Here is an 18,706-nt window from a genome sequence, read left to right on the forward strand (position 1 = left end):
CTAAAAACGCCAAGTGAGTGGTTCCTTGATTCTTGATCTTTTACCTAGCATCAAGAAGAACAACTATGATGTCTATGGTCGTCTAACATTATCTACATAGGTAAGTTATTTTCCAAACTCTCGAAGTTTAGGTGTTGCGCAATTATAGAGCAACTTTTACTTTAATGGTGTGATACATCGTCTTGAGAGCATGTTCTAGTGCGCAGATTATCAACAATATCATACATACTAAAAAAAAGAACATTAGATAACAACAGACTTTCTCACCCACTGTGTACCTATAGGTATATCTAGTATGTAGTTGATCAATAAATAAGTTTTGGGGTAAGGTTAGTCAGCTTTACCCCAAAACTTTGTTTTGCATTGAATAATTGCTTAGGTAAACATATTTCCAACATTGTCTTCACTCATTTATTTGTGGCATCTCCTGGGACCGCAATAGTGGTTTAACTTAGACAAAAATAAAATTCAAATTATGTGTAAATAAATAATAAATAAATAAATACATAGAAAACAACCATGACTCAGGAACAAATATCTGTGTCATCACACAAATAAATGCCCTTACTGGGATTCGAACCCAGGACCATCGGCTTCACAGGCAGGGTCACTACCCACTAGACCAGACCGGTCGTCAAACGAAACCGGTCGGTAAAGAAATTATAAAGTTATTTTTAAAAGTTTTTTTTTTTATAATTGTGATATTGTAATTTATATACAATGACTCTACAACGTATCCGTGAAAGACCCACAGCCCAATTCGAGTTATCGTTATAAGATCTGTTTTCAATATGATAGTGATCTGTCAATGTCAAAAGTGACATTTCTTCAACCAAAAACGTCTTATAAATAACTAAAAGATCTAATAACTAAAACTTAATTGGCCTGTTAATAGATTAAATACCTACGAGTATTTCAGTAAAATATCAAGAAAGTGTTTTTAAGAAAACCCAAAGTGATAATTATTATTGATATCATTCATCATCACCATCATCATCATCATATCAGCCAGAGGACGTCCACTGCTGGACATAGGCCTCCCCCAAAGAGTGCCACAATGACCGGTCTTGTGCCACCCGCATCCAACGGACTCCCACGACCTTTACCAGGTCGTCAGTCCACCTTGTGGGGGGTCTACCCACGTTGGGCCTTCCGGTACGATATCATTATTGCTTGGTAACTAATATAAATACTAGCGATCCCCCCCTAGTACTAGGCTACTAGAGTTAACAAATTATACAGCTAAACCTTCTTCCTCAAGATTCACTTTATTGATAAATGTTTTTTTTTTGAGTTTATAGCGAACATACAAACACACTAACATACAGACGCGGCGGGGGACATTGTTTAAGAATATGTAGCTACCTAACCTACCTATATCAATTCGCAGTTGATACAGCGCCTAACTACTGCTCGTAACTTCCTCGTATCTTTTCGTATAAAATGCCGATTTACAAGGAGCTGCAGGACATTATCGCTGTCGTTCTGTATATTATGGTAATAAATCTGTCTAACGGCTATTTTGATATGGAACGCATTTTTTCTCTTGCTGAAGTAGCAGCTCATAAAATTAGCACATTCTGAAAACAATTTGCGAAAATATACAAATACGCACATAATATAATAAAGTCTATTAAATAAATAAGATTATTAAATAATTAATTAGTAATATTTACTAACGGGGCTTTAATGCGAGGGCACGGTACTAGTATAATGAGAATAAATTTCATTTCATGCAAATATACCTATTTAATATCCAGGAGATTGGTTACGAATGGTGGTTTTACTCTACCTAAAGTTAAAATCACTGATCATAAAATGAAATATCGAATAGTCAAGCGGATATCATGAAACCCTTCATTACTGCCGCAATAGGGAATATTAGGCAAAGCTCTGCGTAGATGGCACCTTTGTGGCACATACAGTAAACAAACCACATTGACACACGTCAATCACATGGCTTACCGTGAAACAAAAAAATCGAAATTTCGTTATCTAATCTCTCTATCACTCTTGCATATTCGAGCGATAAAGAGGCAGATAACTAAATTTCGATTTTCGCGTTTACCGGTAGGCCCTTGTTAACAAACCGCCTTGATGCATCAATGTCATATTTTATTGTCTGTGAAAACTTGTCAAAAAAACAGTTTAAGGCACAGTATGTATAAGTTAGTCTATGAATTTACTGAGTCGGTAGTGCTGCACTCTGGCGGCAGAACATTGCAGTAATATCCCCTATGAGAACATTCAATCCGTCACTCATTTTATCCAGAAAATTGACAGTGATAGCGCCCGCCTCAAGACCGTAGCAGTAATGCCGAAACAGCAATGACAGACTTTTTTTCTTTTATTTAGAGGCTTTTTTATTTGAAAAACTATGTCAGGTCAGTAAAGTTATATGTACCTATATCAAACTTTTTGTTGACAACAAAAAGGCTCTCATGCTCATGGCAAACAAAACAATTTTGGCCACATTTGCAAAAAGTAACAAAGACGCTAGCGGTCTCACATATTTTACTACAATTTAATTGGATACTATTCATATAAAATTCAAGTGGTCATTATGGAATATTGCTTGATTGATATTATAACATTAACAATGTTAACATTTTACATTAAAAAATAACGCGTATAATTATGCTGTATTGAACTAAGTTTAGTATATACCTAGTTATAAAGTTAGAAATCCGCTGGCGGTTTGCCGGCCATTTCCTTCAGGATTAACCCTCCGACGTACCGTAAGCAGACAGGAAAACTGCGATCAGAGAAGGAAAGTAGGACATATTTCACGGCGTGGACACGGGATTACAGCTGAATTATATCGACGTGAACGGATCGAGCCGGTCATAGATTGTGTATGAATCCGTTTGACAGTTCGGCTTTGGGAAAAAGGAAGTTCAATTATAATGTACTTAAATGTGCCCACCATCTATTTTATATTATAACAAAGATGCCTTGTTGCTTCAGATGTTCAAATCTTACCTCGTTACAATAATAGCACTTGCTACAAAAGTGCTACCTCGGCAGTGGTTTGTAAAATAGTTGATACATTGTTATTTCACTGCGCAAGTTACTTACTTGTGTCTACGGGCAACAGCTCGGCAATCTAAATTTTATATCACTAGATACAATATATCTGCTCGTTACTATTTTCTGTAATATGCTAAAGAGGCAGGTACCACCAGGTTTAATATAAAAAAAAAACAGTTCAATTCAACAGGATATATTATTTTACAAAAAGAGTCCTTAAATCAAAGAATGTAAGTTATCTTATTAATGTTTAAAATGAAAGGCAGAATTTTAAATCGAAGCAAAGATTGTACGAGTCTCACCTCGGCACACGTGACCGCCAACTTACTGAAACGAAATTCCCCAAACCTGACGCAACAGCTGCTGACTGAATATTTCCACAAAATTTTCTTCCAATTCTCACATTTTTAGAATGTCTATTTTACATATTCGTCGTTTGTTTTATTCGAATTTTTCCCAGTCTTTCGCCGATGCAATAACCAAGTATTCCAGCTATTTCTTGTTGGTCGGAGCGGAAAAGTAAAACAGCGATTACCTAACTGTGAGGGCGAGTTGGTGAAGAATTCTCTTTGATTGCGAATAAAAAACACGCGGCTGAACTGTAGTCTGCCGGAAACCTTAATGCTTTTTTGAAAGTTAGGGAACTAATTAAAAGTTGAACACCTCTTGTTGGTAACGTTTCCGAGGTGTGCCGGCCGCGCCCGCTTGCAAATTACTTTTCGAGTTAACATGTTCGAACGATTTACCTTCGCAACACTTTCGCCTTGTAATCAAAGCTAATTTAGTGATCATTCGATCTTGTTGCTTACCTGTTTATACGTATAGCTTACCTACAATTTTCTTATATTCATATTCATATTTATTTGCAGAAAAAGGGTTAGTTACACGTCTTAACGTTAGGTTAGTAATGATCCACCTTAATTCGCTATCTCATGACAGCATGCAATTTATTCTTAAAACTACGTTCTACAAAATTCATATATGTAGGTATTTACAAAGTACATTAATTAGCTACCTATACACAATACATTTACATTAATTTATGAACAATGTCAAGTTTAAATTATGCCAAATAATAAGAAAACAAAAAATTAAAAATCAATACATATTTCATGTCATCATGTTTTTATAATTCAAAAATTCTTTCATGTTGTAAAAACAATGATCTTGGAGCCAAATTCTAAGGGTACAGTTGAATTCCTTGCCTTCAAGATTCCTAATTTCTGATGGTAGATTGTTGTAAACGAGAATACACATATAATACGCATTCCGTTTGTAAATTTCAGTCCAACAGCGTGGCTGGTCTAAAAGATCTCTGTAAGGTGCCCTCAAGATACCTGTGAATACCTCAGACCTTTTCTTAAAATAATTTGGAAATTTGTTAAAACAAACATATTTTGTAAATGTACATACAAGTTAATGGAAGAATTTTAAGCGCTTTAAAGATAGGCTTACATCTTGTCCAGACATTTGCAATTGCGCGTATACATCGTTTTTGTATCTTGAATACTCTATCGACATCCACAGAATTGCCCCATAGGATGAGGCCATAATTGAGGACGGATGAGACATAGCCATGACAGGCCGTGAGTGCTGCTTCAACGGATACACCTTGCCTTAACCTTCTCAATGCGAAGACAAACCGGTCAAGTCTACTACAAATAGAGTCAATATGACTCTTCCAGTCAAGAAAGGAATCCATATGAATGCCCAGAAATTTTACATTTTTGGTTTCCATTAGAGCAATACTATTCATGGTAATATTTAATTGAGTAGGAGTTGACCTAGGTGAGTGAAATTGCATATAATGTGTTTTAGAAAAATTACGAAGAAGATTATTATTGGTTATCCAATTATTTATGTCAGTTAAGGCCTCACCTATATCAGCTTCATATTTATATATATTGTCATTATCACTCTTAATTATTATTGTTGTATTGTCAGCAAAAAGTATAGATTTGTGCTTCACGGCTTTGGGAAGGTCATATGAACAATAGGAAAAGTAATGGCCCCAAATTACTGCCCTGAGGTACTCCCGAGACAACAGTGCGGAATGTCGATCGATACACTTCTTTGTGAATCTGGTTATCCACCTCTTCCAGTCTTGTGATCTCAGTACATTGATTTCGATTCGATAGATAGGATTTAAGCCAGTCATTCGCTACACCTCTAACGCCATAATATGCATTTAGTTTTGCGAATAGCCTTGAATGTTCCACAAGATCAAATGCTTTGGTCATGTCAAGGAATATTGACATAACCGGTGACTTGTTATTGATTGCTTCAGTCACATATTTAATAAAGTCAAGACAAGCTAGTTCTGTATTACGATTATGTCTAAAACCATAGTCTAGGTATATCGCAAATGATTTTATTGAGAGTAGTAAATAACGAATCTTGGGGAATTTATGAATATAACTAGAGATGCCCCGAATAGTGAATTTGGCCGAATACCGAATATTCGGCCCCTCTCTCGGCCGAATACCGAGTATTCGGCATGACATGCGAACATTTTGAGTCACAATTATTATGAAAACTGTTCGTCAACAAAGCACAACGTTTGCTAAGATATATTTTTATGTTGAACAGAATTAATGATGAAAATTAGTTAGAGTCAATCAAATTAGTTGAGTGTGCTCAGAGCATAAAAAGGTCAACCACGGCGTTGCATGAACAAGAGATTTCCTTTGGCAGGATTGGTCCTTAGGACCCAAGGATGGATTTAAGAAGTGGAGCCACCCAGATTTTTTATGCAAGTGGGGGGGGGGGGGGGGGGGTTAAGCGTCGGCGACGTCTGATGTTAATAATTGTTTAAGATTAGGTTCTATGTCAAGTTTAGTATCATTTTCAAATAAATCAAAGATGTAGACATAGATTTCATCTAAATCGGTTCAGCCGTTATTAATTCCCCATATAATCTTACACCTTCCTTTTCACTTTTAAGAGATTTTTTTTTTAATAAAAACTATCCTATGTTCTTCCCCGGGACTCAAAATATCTCTATACCAAATTTTATCTAAATCGGTTCAGCTGTTATTGAATCCCCATACAAATTTCCACCTCCCTTTCCACACCCTCAGAGGATGATTTTTGAGATTTAAAGTAGGCTATGTTATTTCCTGAAACTCGAACTATCTCTGTACCAAATTTTAACTAAATTGGTTTAGCGGTTTAAGCGTGAAGAGGAATTAAAAAAAAAGTATTTTTTTCATATTTTATGTGTTTTTACTTCAGAATGGTGTCATTATGATATCAGAAATGAATTCGGCATCCCCGATTTATACGAAAACGATACCAAACTTGGCCTAGTAGCTTAAATGATATAGATATCAAGATCAAGTTGAGAGCCCCCCCCCCCCCCTAAAAATTTAAATCAAAAATCTCGGTGGCTCCACTTCTTAAATCCATCCTTGGGTCCTAAGGACCAATCCTGCCAAAGGAAATCTCTTGTTCACGCAACGCCGTATTTTAGGCCCAGCACCATCCGCTAAATCAGACCCATGATAAAAATAAAATACTTTTTAATCAACAAATCTTCAAAAACGTGCTTTCGTATTTAACTACTTTCCAAGAATACATTTTAAATATTAAATATAAGTACCTAGTTTTCGGTTATTTTTTGAAGTGAAAACTTCTTTAGCGGCGCTGTGCATTTTTGTGATGGGGAAAAAATGTTAAACTCGCGACAGGTCACGTGACCGTAAAATTCGTAAGACGTAAGACGGACACGTGACCTGATCGAAAAACTGTTACAATGTCATTGAGTTTTCACTTCTGCCGGCACTCCCGGAGTGCAACCCGCTGTTTTTTTGTGTATTTTTTTAATTAAGAATAAGTAAGATATTTTTTTTTTTTTTTTTTTTTTTATTATTACGTTATGATTGATATATATATTATGATTTTGAATAACGAACGAACTAACCAATTGATAGTTGTAGCAATTAAGTAAATGCGATAGTGACTTTGGTCATTTGGGAAATTAGTCGAAGCTCAACTAAGACTAAACTTAGACCTTTGACATTTTAATGGCTTTTGTTCACAACTGACGACGCTAACTCCAAACATGCCAATGCGCGGCTGAAACTATGCTATTAGCAGTGAATAGTAAAGCATCAACCGCACCGAAGCTTAAAATAAGCCAATTCAACATATAATTGTATGGAAGATTCAACTATTGAGGTAAAATCCCGAAAAGGATTTGCAATGCAACTGCATGTTCTGTGTGTTATTCTACTTCAGTGAATGATTTAATTTTACTCGATTGGCTTTGTCCCTATTAAGTAAGAGATGCCAATACTGCCATTTTAATCCAAAAGCCGTAACTGATAACAACCTAAACTACTTATATAACATGTAGGTTTAGCTCCGTACAATTAGCTGTTTGTTTTGTTCTGCCACTAGCTCAGTTACTAGCTTTGGCAAATTGTTTTGTTACAAAGTCAAACACACAGGATTGCTAGAAACGTAGTTGCAAACGGAGTTGTAAGCGACAGTAACACTCCTTACCCAGCCTGGAGCTACAATCCAATTTCGAAAAGCGGACTCCAAGGCCTCGGTGGACGTCTGCCGAGTGCACTTTACTTCTACTCAAATAAAACTAATTTGTACTCCCCACGACCTAATAAATACACGACGTATGCTTTGTACGGGTACAAAGGCCAGTGTTTAATATGGAACACAATATGTTAGCTTCGCTATTGGGAAAGCATTTTCTGTTCACGTTTATAGATGAAAGAATTATTCGCAACGTGCTTGTGTGTAAATCTTATTGTTTTTCTCATCTTTCCATCGGCCACTATAGTGCTAGGATTACAGTTAGTCGGGGACTTGATTTAATATTACCAACCATCGGATTCAAGAGTGCAAAATTTAATGATAGGCAGGGAGTTCCTATATCGATAAACTCAATTATCGATGCTTCTCTTATATATAATAAAATGAGTCACTTTCTACGGAAAATTCCATACATAATGTTTTATTTCTTTTATTTGTAATTTAAAGCCTATGCTTTCAGTTAAGTAATTTTTAATTGTCCGATTAAGATGTTTCGTGTTGTTATAGTAAGAATAAACTTCTGAAACTATTTTATCTGATTAAATTTAACCGACATTTAGGGCCAATTGCACCAACAACAATTGATGGGCTGATCAAGGTCACTCATCAATGAACTATGAAACTATCCATACAAAACATTTAGCGAATGTTTTAACTGCGACAGATGGTTTGGTGCAACCGATCCTTAATCTGGTTACTGGTGGTATGGCCTCTCATAAACTTTTAGCTACCTACCATAAATTAATATAAAGAATTGCCTATTTGTGCATGACAAACAACCGAGAAGTTTAAGCAGCGACCAGCCGTTGAGAAAGAATAGGCTATAAACCGAAATATATTTTGACGCACGTTCCTAGCAAGGGTTGGCTGGACCCGAGTCGTAAAATAAATGGAATATCTGGAATATTTCATCTTCAAGGTTTTATGGGGACTAGTCAATATGGTCAACTAGACTGATTTACATAGATCTATACACGCGGTAGAGTGTCCAGCCAAGTTCAAAGAAAAAGGAACTGGCGACGCAGCAACCAATTTAACTTAAACAATTATTTGTTTTACAAAAATGAACAATAAATATAATATTTAAGTACCTACGCTATCTTTCAGTGTTAATTGAACTAGGCCGATTCTGACTTCATAGTATGGCAAGAGTTTGATCTTGTTTTGATACGACCTTGACAATCGCTCACAAAAGCAATCAGAGAAGTGTTGGTTATTGGCGCGCGTGAGATGCCTAATGTATATTGTTTTTGGCCTCTAAAACTACTAGAATATTTACCGTCCATGGGGCGACCTTGGGAAAAAATGGCGTTACTTTTTACTTTTAACATGATCGTAAAATTAGTTCTATTCTATATTTTGGTGAACTATTCGTGTAAATAGTTAGATTGCTATGAATTCATATTGAACCTATTATCAAAAATCTTGTCCAAATAAAATTGCCTTTTAAAAAATTCAAAACCGCGGCTTCGCGGTATACTAGTAATTTCATTAATATAACATTTTTTAGGGTTCCGTACCCAAAGGGTAAAAACGGGACCCTATTACTAAGACTCCGCTGTCCGTCCGCCCGTCCGTCCGTCCGTCTGTCACCAGGCTGTATCTCATGAACCGTGATAGCTAGGCAGTTGAAATTTTCACAGATGATGTATTTCTGTTGCCGCTATAACAACAAATACTAAAAAGTACGGAACCCTCGGTGGGCGAGTCCCACTCGCACTTGTCCGGTTTTTTCTAACGTTGGTTTTCTAATACAATTTTTTCTGTAACTTAAATTACAAACTGTAGTAACAATTTATTAATGTCAGTCAATTTACTCATAAAATCTCGATATAAATAAAAAGTAATTAAATGTAAATTGCAGTGATGCAAGCGGATTTTCCTTAATCATGAAAATCCGCAGTAATTGGATGCCGGTATGTGGTTATTACTTGTTTTTAATTTTAAAATAATTAACGTAAAATATTTATCAATTATGCGACTGAATAAAATAAAGTTATTATAATGATTTATGTCATTTCTAGACCGTAACCGATATTTATCTAGGCATATATTGTAGGTATGTTAGCTTGGACGCTGACTCAGAAAGAAGAGAGCAAGCTCTTAGTGGCGGAGAGGAAAATCTGGCGGAAGATTCTGGGGCCTATCAGAGAGGAAGATGGGACTTGGAGGCGAAGGAAAAATAGGGAGCTAGAGGAGCTTGTTGCGATGCCCAATATAATTGGCGAGATCAAAGCCACACGACTCCGCTGGCTCGGTCACCTGGAGAGGATGGGGGAGGATCGTGCTGTGAGAAGAGCGTATGTGGGGCACCCGGGCGGAAAACGTCCGTTGGGCCGTCCCAGATACCGCTGGAGTGACGAAGCCCAAAAAGACCTGTCCGCCCTCGGAATACCCAACTGGCGTGAAGTGGCGCAGAATAGGGCAGAGTGGCGCTCCCTTGTGTTAGAGGCCAAGACCCTCTTTGGGTCACCGAGCCAGTGATGTATGTATGTATGTATGTTACCTAAATAAAATGTAGGAAAATTTATTAAGTCTGTATGTTGGCTAACGTTGCCGACGCTACTATTGTTGATGTTGTGACAATTTCACTCAAATTGTCAAATTTTGCAGTTCTGCATAACGCTTTAAGATTCAAAAATTGAATCCTACTATGACGTTGTGTTATAACTGTTACAAGTTACATTTTGTTGCACATTTTTAAAGAAGGAGCGCTGGTGGCCTAGCGGTAAGAGCGTGCGACTTTCAATCCGGAGGTCGCGGGTTCAAACCCCGGCTCGTACCAATGAGTTTTTCGGAACTTATGTACGAAATATCACTTGATATTTACCAGTTGCTTTTCGGTGAAGGAAAACATCGTGAGGAAACCGGACTAATCCCAATAAGGCCTAGTTTCCCCTCTGGGTTGGAAGGTCAGATGGCAGTCGCTTTCGTAAAAACTAGTGCCTATTTACGTCAATTCTTGGGATCAGTTGTCAAGCGGACCCCAGGCTCCCATGAGCCGTGGCAAAATGCCGGGATAACGCGAGGAAGAAAAATTTTTTTGAAAAAAGGAGCCGAAGTTTTTATTTTTATTTTAAATAGAAATAACTGTGACTTTCGCCATGATGACATTTGTGTCAAGAGGTTGCGGTTTCATGAGCTGCCAAACAACAATATGAACCTCGATCGGACTTATAATTGGATATGGTTGTAATTATCCGATCTGTTATAGAACTCAACAAGGCACTGCCGGCGAGCGGTAATTTACGGCCGTCATAGCCGGCTGATGATTATACCGGCCATTGTATTGATGATTCACGTCAGCAGACGTGATGACACACGTGCACCACTTGTCACGCAAGTTTGTATGAAAGGTGGAGCAATATTTGCGTAGATATTTTGATAGGTGTGTTAATTGTTAATTAGATATTTTTCAATGCCATCTGCTGGTTTCATAATCATAATTTATTTATTACATCCACGGTTGTTATAGTAATAGTAAGTTACACATGGACCCTGGTAGGGCACAGCAATAGTCTTAAATCTAAATTATGCTAGGTATTAAACAGTAATACCTAGCATAATTTATGTAGTATATATACTACATTAGGTCTCAATGGTTAGGAGATTGTAATTTCAAATTGTAATTTTTTGTTGATTGTAGCAAGTAAGTAGGTATGTATATTGTCAGGACTATACCTACGACTTATACAGACCTCTGATGGGAAGCATGAAGAAGCGAGAGCGTATTATTACTTATTACGTTAAGCCAGTACAGATGGGACTTAAATAAGACTCGTACGTTAGAATTTCGTAGAATTAAGTATAAGGGAGCCCACCGAGGGACAAATTTCCCTTCTGTATTTTAGCTATCGTTTATTCTGTGATGCCTGATACTGATACCTTTAATTCTTTGATATTTATAAGCCTATGATGTACCTTAAAATGAAGGTGAAAGGCTCCTTTTCTTTGCTGTTTAAATTTACAATTTACCTAGCTATTACCGCTGACGATTGTATTGAAAACGGCCGTCAATATCAGGATCGGCGTAGACTACACCAAATTAATTAGCTCGCTTGTTAAATTGATTGCGGAGCAGCGTTCGTATCACGGATTCAATTAATTCGCAATGTTTAGACGGAGGCGGGGCTCATAGATCACAGCTGAATGTTACACTTCCATCAATTCACCTAACAACACTTCGGTTATGCCTGCTTTCACTACCGTTCTGATTTCATGTACCTCTTAGGCTAGTTGAGAATTCCCGTATTGTAACCTCATGTACCTAATAAGGCCGGCGTTATTGCTATTTTGTGTGATATTCGTATTGTGTCGTAGGGACGCGGTATACTAAGCATTATTCAAATTATTTTGTCAAGATAAGAACACCCGGAAAAAAATCTAACGAAACCTAAAAAATAAAGACTTACCCCCTTATTTATAAAACTTTACGGGCCTGATTTAGTTAAATTATGTTCTATCCCTTTCTTACAAATACATAAGTCAAAATGACAGATAAAGACAAACGATTATTAGCTAATTGAGGTTTGTAGCGCGTTTATGAATAAGGGGGTTAAAGAATTAGCCTAAATAGTCGAGCCATTCTGAAGTAACGAAGTAGGTACATATGCGCTTAAATAGCATTTTGTAAATATCTGTAGAAATAAACCTCCAAGCTAACTTAAACTCTCCAAAGAGACAACATTTCTATATAAATTTGCTATTTCTAGCTTAAAGTACCTTTACAACGAATTCTCAAAAGAATTATTTTATTTTATTCGCGTATCTATGCGAAAATATGAGACTATCTAAAACTGGCAATCCAAACCCGGAGTTTGCAAATGACAGTATCTTATTCGTATGTAAATAGATTTGAGACGAAAATATTCTTAGATTTTTGTGAAAAAGAATACCTACGTATACCTACTATATATTTCTTGGTAAATGATCAGTCTGATCTGGATAACAGTTTAGCGGGTTTATTTTCATAATTATTTCTTTACGTATTTATTGAGATTGAATAGAATACGAGGATTGCTTGCCAAAGTGAATTTTATCACGGACTTTTCGATTCGCCTTTTCAAAGTGATAAATTTTACTTACGTGTGAGTTATAAAATTTACTTCAACGACTGCAAACGTATTAAAACAGTCGCCAACTTTTACGCGAGTTTAACATAACACGATTCTAAAATCTGGAGAACGCCAGCTTTCAACAAAATGACGCCCCTAATATGACGATGCCTGGTTACAATTGTTGTTATACAGTGTTACAGAGCATTACGCGATTCGAGCAATGTCTCGTCACGCAGGGGGTTAGGGCTTAGAGCATTTAATAACTGGAGTCGCCTTTAAGAGCTTACCCCTCTGCCGAAAAACTTGCACTATTGTGCAAACTTTTGTATGGACTGACATGGCTATTTTGTACGTTACGTACAAATCATGTAGAAATAGCAATACATTTGACGTCCCCTCCCCCGCAAAAATCGGCAGACTGTTTCGTACAGAAAATGACAGCCATGACGTCTCCAGTTACTAAAAGCTCTAAGGGTTAGGGTAAGTAGGGGGTAGTGGGTGAAATAATGCTGATTCTAACGAGCACTCCGCCGCGGCGCGTGACGTGGATACTCGCTTCACGTGGGTACGGTGCTGCGTTCCACTCGACGACTCACAAAGCTTTACGTGTTCATTTAGAAGTTCTGAGTTTGAATTTGAATAGGATTCCGACGAAACATGAGATGTATGACGTACTTGAAAGACCATGTGTTTCTTATGTTTACTTAGCCTATTGATATGTACTACACATCTGACATGTTCAAAAGCCGCACGCTTCATATACTCTACTTAATCATGTTTTTTTAAATAGGTACACAATACACAAATGTATTTTTCACATCACCTAATCAGAAAATGGATTTTTCTTCCCTGCTAGGAGGGATCAAAGTGGCACTTTTCTGTTCAACGACATTTCATTGCCAGTATAAAATATTAATATAATTAACTATGAACATCGTAAGTACAGCCTGGCAAAAAAGAGTAGAAATTAAAAAGTGGCAACACTAAGATTTTTTTATTTTCCTCATAGTTGATGTGAAAAGCAGTATGTGTCACACGGTATCAAAATTATTTCGTCTTGGGCGTTAACACTTGAATCCCTCATTACGCTCAGGATTCTACTTTAGAATCCCTCACTACGTTCGGGATTCTATTGTAGAATCCATCGCTTCATTCTGGATTCAATGTACGCCCTTGACGGAAATATATCATTTTGATCCCTTGTAACACAAACTACTATTACTTTCCTCGTATTCGAAATGAAATGTATTACTTATGTTTAACTCGGGTGAAAGACACCATTTCAGTCTCCGAGTGTTGGGTGTTGGTGCTCTCACTGCGTTCGAACCTCAAACTATCTAAACTTGATTGAATGTCTTTGCAACCCCTGTGGGCGCAGCATGGTTCCATTTTTATCGTCTATCACTATGCGCGTCCCTTTCGCACTTACATACTTGTTAGAACGTGACAGGCATGGTGACAAGGGATAAAAACGCGACCGTGCTACGCCGCCTGGTTAACAATCTACTACTCGTATAACTGTTTACCTGTTGCTGTTCATTGCGTATACATATACTTATCTATACAAATGAACATTCTGATAGATGAACGAACGGACAGTCGAACAGCTAAGAGTTAGTACCAAACGGATTTTCGTTCGACACCCTTCGGTTACGAAACTCTAAAAACTGATTTGTTATACAGCGCAGTTTTTTGAAAATTGGAACCGGCGCGTCGCAAAGGACGCAATGTTTCACTAATTATTATTACCTACATGTGGCGTCGTTCCCGGAATCCAGAATCACACCGCGATGGGGGACAATGACCCTCTTATTATTAATACGAGGATACCTTACTAATTGCATCTCATAACGATTCCATATTTACTTAAGTTTAATATACTTAATGAAAAGTTACCGCAGAAGCAAATGTGAATTGTTTTATTTATTTATGTTTGGGATGCACGCGCGAAATAAACAGGGTATGATGAAACAACAAGCAAAAAGTACATACGAATTAGATACCTACCTATTCTGAGTGGCTACCACTGCAAAGTTAGACACATTAAGGTCAGCTACCTTTTCATCTGTTAATCAGCTATGAGAGCTTGCGTAATACACAAGATGATACTCAAATGCACAACATATTGAATGTTTAGTTTTATTTAATAACTAAAACCGTCTTGGCCCGCAGATTCTGTTTTAATTGAATGCTCACCGCTCTTGCTATTTATCATAAAATCGACTCAAGGAAAATGAAAACAGATGTTGGAATAAGGAATTCAGGAAAGCTTCGGTTCTTTGGAGCGGACTTGGAATACAGATGAACAAAGATAAAGTAAAAAAAACCGGCCAAGTGCGAGTCGGACTCGCGCACGAAGAGTTCCGTACCATTACGCAGAAAACGGCCAAAAAAATCACGATTGTTGTATGAGAGCCCCACTTAAATATTTATTTTATTGTGTTTTTAGTATTTGTTGTTATAGCGGCAATAGAAATACATCATCTGAGAAAATTTCAACTGTCTAGCTATCATGGTCATGAGTTAGAGCCTGGTGACAGACAGACAGACAGACGGACAGAGGGACGGACAGCGGAGTCTTAGTAATAGGGTCCCGTTTTTACCCTTCGGGTACGGAACCCTAAAAATTATCTGATGCTTGCCTAAATGGACTCGGAAATGTTGATACAGTTCGTATCGACTGCTGTCTCGGAAATCCCTATGGAAATAACATGTTAAATAGCACCGGCTTTAGTAGGTACTTTTGTCTTAATAGTATTCATTGTTTACAATACATATAAATGTTCTTGAAAGTGATATTATGAAGTATAGTCGTTCGATTCGTAACGGGCCCCGAACGGCAAATCCTATTATAATAGTGTTTTGGACAATTAAAGTAATAACATTTTGAATACAGAATACAAACTGATGCTTTGAATTCAATTTTCGACACTACTCCATAAAATAACAATTTTACAAATTATAGGTATGTAGTTGATAAGGTAAGTACCCCTATTAACGAGGGGGTTAAGCAACTTTTACAAAGACAGCCAAAAATTAAACATAAGCTGGCTCTGTATGAACAAAGACATATTTTTTTATGATAATTTGTACATCGAAATTTATATTTCATTCGTTTTTGGACTTGTTTTCGCCAGTTATATAGAAAAAAATAATTATTAAACTTAAAACGTCGAAATCGCCTATTACCGTGGTAATTGATCATTGATACCCAAATACCGCGGATAAGGGTTCCTTTCTACGAGGGTAGATAAACCCATCGCATGTTTAGTTCCTTCTTTATATACCTACTTATATTTATTTGACAATAGTAGTTAAATAAATAGTAGGGGTTATATTTAATCAGTCCAATCATAAGATTCAATTAATATATTTTTAGGTAAGTCTATAAGGAAAAATAAGAGGATTTTTATTAGTAAAATATAATTATTATGAAAGTGAATTCCTTTGAGTCTACTTACACCTACTAACTACACTTTGATAATAATATATATGTGGTCGTATCAATAATACATGCTGTATACAAGTATTTACATAAAACAACATAAAATAAATAAATATAAGGGGACATCTTACACAGATCGACATAGCCCCAAACTATGCAAAGCTTCAACAATGGATACTAGGCGACGATATACATACGTATATAAATAAATGCAAATTTATAAAATAAAAATAATAATTCAGCGTATATACGTTCCACTGCTGGGCATACATTATATATTATATACCTACATAGAAAACACCCATGACAGGAACAAATATCTGTGTTCATCACACAAATAAATGCCCATCAACATCAAATTGATCCAGTGATACAAAATATGTGAAATCGAATACTTATTAAAATAAATTAATATTGGATGTACTGCATCTTTTATTAATAAGTAATAACACATAATCCAAACATAATTTTAAATTAATTAAAAACTTAACTTGAATATAAATATAAACTAAATATGTATAAAATAAACAACCTACTGAATCCCGTCCCGGGCCGCCCCCGACGCAAAGGTGCCCATCACGCTCGCTGCGTTGCCGCGTTGGATTGCGATTGTATGTTGGTGTATTTTTTGTTGTAATTAAAATAATACAATAGGTTTTATAATAATTATATTATGAACCTATTTATTTCCGACCAAAGTTGTAGGTGGGTCGGTATTGGGTTCCCATAAATCTTATTACCGAGTGATGTCTTTTGTAACCATCGCTAAACGGTTTAATTCACATTATTGTAAAACTCATTTACGACTGATAAAAATAAATAAAGATCGCGTATATTTTGAACACAATCAAAATGGAAGATACTAAATATTACGAAACATTGTATAAAACAGACTTGACAGCCATGCTTTTGTTTTTATATCAATATTTAAACAAGATTCTCATATAATGGTTTCTAGGGAAACCTCCAGTTAAGTGCTTAAAACTGTAGTTAAAATTAAGAGTTCTTGAATAGATTTCATACCACGTTAATAGCTCTTTAGCTTTATAGACGGTTAAATATTTCAATAACATCAAGAGTTAAGGAAATATGTATTTACATAAGAATATATAACCCTTCGAACTTAAAATACCGTTTCCGCTATTACCGAGGTATACCTCGAAATTAGGAACCACACCAAAAAATGGAACCCAACACCGAGGTTTTTAATTTCCTGTTTTTTACTATTGGCCAGCAAATATTTACAAATTGAGGATTTGGGAACCATACATATCATAATTAAGAATTGATATAAAGTCTTAGTCTATCTATAATATTCACCATTACTATGAAAATCTCTAAATAAAATACGCGTTTGCTTACTTGAGGTGTTGCGCGTTAGTATGGAGCATTCAAATCCTTCGCCCCCGATGAGTTAGTTTACGGTTTTCTAATTGTTTACTTTGTGTTTCTTTAATAGTGCTATACTTATTCGACAGTCAATAGAGAAGGCTTTATTTGTGTGTACTTCAATTTTAAAAAAGTCAATAGGCTTTCTTATAAAACGCCTATTTGTACATACCGCGGTAATCAATGCCGATTTTAATGGGCTCGTTAATAGGGGTACTTACCTTATTTATTAGCATTAGCAGCTCAAGACACGCTTGTGATTAGCAATGTGCAGATCACTTTTAGTGCACACGACACGCTTGTCACGCTAGGTAATTTTGGGTTCGATAGTTTTTGACAAATACATACACTTAAAGCCAGAACCATCCATTTAATTTATCCTCTTCATAGCGCGTCATTCAACAAATAGTGTAATATTTCGTCCAACGAAAAGACATTATGTTTAGAGATAGATTAGTGTTGCCATTAGATTAGTTATGCAAAATATGCCAGCGGTCCTTGCGTACCCTCGGCGGCCCGCGAGCCCCCGGCGGAATACAAAATGAACCCGAGTTTTCCGTTAAAATTGAGCATTTAGCACTAAAGAGATTTTTAAAAGCCCAACAAAGGACTTGTTTGTATTTCTTGGGGCTGATGTTGATATTAACTAAAGGAAAAATAGGCTTATCTATTGAAATACATAGTACACTTGGATATTTGCATACAGGCTAATAGAAGTTTAAGTGTAAGTTATACATAGCAGATAGCTCATCTATTTTATCAAACTATTATACTTACCTACTCAATTATTTTATTCATAGAGCGACTGGCAGACTTGTACCTACGATCTATTCTCTCTCTCTGTGGTCGCTACCTCATGACTGAGGATCGTGGTCATCGGTGAATGTGTACGAATGTGTAGTAGTATTTTAAATAAATTAAATAGGTACATTGATAAAAGGTGGTTAATCTTTTTATTCAAAAGTAATTATTATTTATATTATGTACAGTCGATGTCAAAGATATGTTTACACTTTTGCACCGTACTCATTTGTAATAAGGCGAAAAGTGTAAACATACCTTTGACGTCGACTGTACATAAGTACAAATAAATAAATCACATTCCAAAGGCCTGTATCGAAAAATACGATTCCTTTTTTATTTTGCGTTTTTATAATGTCCTGAGGTCAATTCACAGAGGAAAAGTTTTACGTGTTGGTGTTTGATTGAAATTGTGCCTATTGATGGGTAC

The sequence above is a fragment of the Cydia splendana genome, chromosome 7 (genome assembly GCF_910591565.1).
Source record: "Cydia splendana chromosome 7, ilCydSple1.2, whole genome shotgun sequence".
NCBI classification, from domain to species: Eukaryota; Metazoa; Arthropoda; class Insecta; order Lepidoptera; family Tortricidae; genus Cydia; species Cydia splendana.